A 4,309-nucleotide genomic window follows, 5' to 3' on the forward strand; every position below is an offset into this window, starting at 1 on the left:
GAGAGAGAGAGAGAGAGAGAGAGAGAGAGAGAGAGAGAGAAAGGCTGGATGTGGCCTAGTGGCAGCAGGGAGAATCGAGGAGCTTAATTTGGAATCTGTTTTACAAACTTTGGTCACAAATGAGATCTCTAGGAAGAATTGGTTTGGTTCTCTGGTGCTGGACTCTGCAGCTGGGCATGGACACGCTGGCTGTGGCTCCTGTCCTCCTCCAGCTCCTGTCCACAGCTATCTGTTGAGTCACCTCAACTCTGACCTAATCCAGGCATCTGGCTCTAACGCTATACCTATCATTAGCATTATTATTATCTTTGCCATATTCAAGAAATTGTTATTAGTGAAAAAAACCAGAAATTTCAATTAAACAAAATTAAAAAGAATTTAGAATGATCCTCCCTGTAGGATTAATTATTGTCAGGTGTGGTTGAGCAAACCTGGAATGCCATCACTGGGTAGTGGAGGCAAGAGGCCAGTCTGGCTATATAGTAAGTTCACTCAGTGTTGGGCTGAACTACACAGTGAATGAAGTCCTGTCTCAAAATGCCAATGGCTGAGCTGGGACTAGCGTGTGATTTTTAAATTCTAGCACTCAGGAGACGGAGGCAGGCAGATCTCCATAAATTCAAAGCCACCCTGCTCGATCCACAAAGGGAGTTCTGGGCAAGTCAGAGCTACATAGTGACAACCTTTCTAAAAACAAACAAACAAAATCCAGTGATCCAGCAGGACATGGTGGCCCCTGCCACAGTTCTGAGCATTTGGGAGGCTGAGATGGGAGGATTGCTCTGATTTCAAACCCACCTTGAGCTAGAGTTCCAGGCCAGCCTGGGCTTATGGAGTGAGCTATTGTGCTAACAAACAAACAAACAAAAACCTAGAAAAAAATAAATGAGCACTGGAAATGTAGCTGGGTGACACAGAAGGCCCCGGATCCACCCTGATGTCCAGAACCATAAGAAAGCAAGACAAACAAAAGGGAAATCATGACCCCCACCTCCTGTTTATACATATGTAAACGAAACAGTAGCTTTCTGTGTGTATTATTTAGTAGCCTGTTTTTTGTTAAGTTGGATCCCTGGTTATAGGGAATCTGCGGCCACTGATGTAATAAGTCAATCAAATAATAATTAATAAATCCAGGTTTATTCTGAGCAAATCATTCTTGGGTGGCACCAGGGGGAATTGAGAAGACCATGAGGGGAATCCAGGAGGTGGGGGGAGCTTTTTAACACCTCCGGAGGTGGAGCAGTGGAGGCGGGCTTTCTCAGGGGCAGAGTCTGGATTGAGGCAACTCCAGGGGATGGGGCTTGGGGTTCCTCCTGAACATTTTTCACTTCAATAATATTTTATTATAGATCAGTAAACAAATATGGAGCATAATTTTTAAACACTTATAGCATTTTATTGTATGACTACATTTAAATATATTTTACAGGGTCTACGTGATAGCCTGGATGGCTTAGTAGCTGAGTTGATGTACTAGGGCTACTATAACAAAATACAAGCAGACTGGATACTTAAATCAAAATCTTTAGTTCCTTCCAGGCCAGAAGTCCAGAATCGAAAGGTTGATAGGTTTGAGTTCCTCTGAAGCTTCTCTCCTTAACCTGTTGCATCTTTTCCTCATGTGACCTCCCCTCTGTGTGATGTGTCTGTTGTAGGAGGGCCTGCTTGTTCATCCTGGCTGCCCAGCTAGCTTAGCCCTCAAAATAATCACACAGAAGCTGTATAAATTAAAACACTGCTTCACCCATTAGCTCTAGCGTCTTATTGGCTAACTCTCACATCGTGATCTAACCCATTTCTATCAATCTGTAGAGGTCGTAGCCTACAAGAAAAGTTTCAACACCTCACCTCCCGCCTCAGATCCATGGTGTCCCTCCAACTCTGCTTTCTTCCTCCCAGAATTCAGTTCTGTCTTCTCTGCCTACCTAAGTTCTGCCCTTAATAGGCCAAGGCAGTTTCTTTATTCATTAATGGTAATCACAGCACACAGAGGGCACTCCCACATCACCTCCCCTTTTCTATTTAAATAAAAGGAAGGTTTTAACTTTAACATAGTAAAATTACATATAACAGCTATCAAACAAGAATTACAGTTACAATATTTATATCTACTTTATTTTTTATCATAACTAAGGAAAACTATAATAATAACTATAAATTCTTCAACACCTTCAAAGACTCCAGAAGGATATAATGTTACCTAAGTAAACAGGAAGTGCATTGTAAGCAACTTCCACAACTCTAGAAATGACAGAGACATCTCACTGCCTGGACAGTCACCCAAAGTTCTTCTGTACTGTTGGGGCATCCATCTTTAGCCTACAGGCCCATAGTATCCAGCAGACTTTTCCATGAAGCAGGAAATTTCAAAGACAGCTCAGTCACTTTCTTCTGTATCCTGCAGAATGTCTCACAGACTCTTTCATGAAGCAGGAACCCTGAAGGATCATCTCACCTTTAGGCAAGTTCAGCAGTCATTTCTCTGCGGGCCTTGCATGTTCAGTGAAGCAGTCCAGGCAAGAGGAGTTTCTTGCCCAAATGGCTAAGGAGCCTCTTCAATGCCCATCTTCCTCTCAAAGTAATTGGTGCTGCCAGGAGCAGACATGTCTCATTGTCATGAAAAGTCCTAAGCCTGACTAATGGGATAATCAGTTTTATAACTAATGTAGATCTCTGTGTGATTTCTTTGGGACTTAACTGCTGGGGGACCTGGTGGGACAGAAACTCCGGCAACATGTGGGTGACAGTTATGTGATTTGATTTGTTGTATTGAGGGGTGCCCTCACCAGGACCTATCCTGGGTGTGCAAACTGGGTTTTTTGAGCCCATTCCCTATGGTGGGACACCTTGCTCAGCCTTGATACAGGAAAAGGGGCTTCGTCCTGTCTCAAGTTGATATCCTAGACCTTGTTGACTTACCAAGGAAGGAAGGCCTTACCCCCTCTGAGGAGTAGATGGGGTTTGGGAAGAAAGGAGGTGAGGATGGGTGAAAGGGAGGGAGGGGGAACTGAGGTTGGTGTGTAAAATTAAAAGTAAATTTTTAAACAAAAAATATGAAAAATGTTAGTTATGTGTACATGTATGTCTCTCTGTGTGGTTATGTGTGCATGTGTGTGCATGCCCAGAGGCTGAGAATCTCTCTGGAGTTGTGAGCCACCTATGTAGGTTCTGGGAACTAACTTCAGTTCTTCTGGAAGAAAAGCATGTTCTCTTAACTGTTAGCTCACACTACAATTTTTGTTTGTTTTCTTGCTTGTTTGTTTTGTTTTTTTGAGACAGGCTTTCTATGTAGCTTTGGAGCCTGTCCTGGAACTCATTCTCTTGACCAGGCTGGCCTCAAACTCACAGAGATCCTCCTGCCTCTGCCTCGTGAGTGCCGGAATTAAAGGCGTGCGCCACCACAGCCCAGCTTACTACAGTGTTTTAAGTCATTCACCAGTTGAATAGATTGGTGGTCAGTTTTGATTTTATTGCTTTGAATGAAGCAGCAACTAATATCCTTGTACATGTTTTTTGTGTGAAAATTAACATTAATCTCAATGTATATTCCCCAGAAGTAGAATTTCTAGGGCAATTGAATGAGCATGTACTTTATAAGAAAGTGACAAAGCGGCCACTCTCCGAACTTCATCATGCCGCCCAAGGATGACAAGAAGAAGAAAGATGCCGGAAAGTCGGCCAAAAAAGACAAAGACCCAGTAAATAAGTCCGGTGGCAAGGCCAAAAAGAAGTGGTCCAAAGGCAAAGTTCGGGACAAGCTCAACAATCTAGTCCTGTTTGACAAGGCTACATACGACAAACTCTGTAAGGAAGTGCCCAACTATAAATTTATTACTCCAGCCGTGGTCTCTGAGAGACTGAAGATTCGCGGTTCCTTGGCCAGAGCAGCTCTTCAGGAGCTCCTTAGTAAAGGGCTTATCAAGCTGGTTTCAAAGCACAGAGCCCAAGTAATTTACACCAGAAACACAAAGGGTGGAGATGCCCCAGCTGCTGGTGAAGATGCATGAACAGGTTCAATCAGCTGTACTTTTGGAAAAATAAAACTTTATTAAATCAAAAAAAAAAAAAAAAAAGAAAGTGACAAAGCAAGGAATTGTTTTCCAAAGTTGCTGGACCATTTTGTTCTCTCTCTCTCTCTCTCTCTCTCTCTCTCTCTCTCTGTCTGTCTCTTTGAGTCAGCCACTAGAATAGGCATCTCCCTGTGATTTCTATTTGCATTTCGCTGCTGACTGTGGATGCTTAATATCTTTTACTATATTCATTTTTCATTTTTTTACTTTCTTTAATAAAATATCTGTTTAAATAT

At 42.6% G+C, this 4,309-nt stretch overlaps 1 pseudogene; it reads left to right on the forward strand.

Annotated features, from left to right (window-relative positions):
- Nucleotides 1–3,621: 3,621 nt before the first annotated feature.
- LOC101979768 lies at nt 3,622–4,080 on the forward strand (annotated as a pseudogene).
- The last annotated feature ends 229 nt before the right edge of the window (nt 4,081–4,309 follow it).

The sequence above is a fragment of the Microtus ochrogaster genome, chromosome 18 (assembly GCF_000317375.1).
Source record: "Microtus ochrogaster isolate Prairie Vole_2 chromosome 18, MicOch1.0, whole genome shotgun sequence".
NCBI classification, from domain to species: Eukaryota; Metazoa; Chordata; class Mammalia; order Rodentia; family Cricetidae; genus Microtus; species Microtus ochrogaster.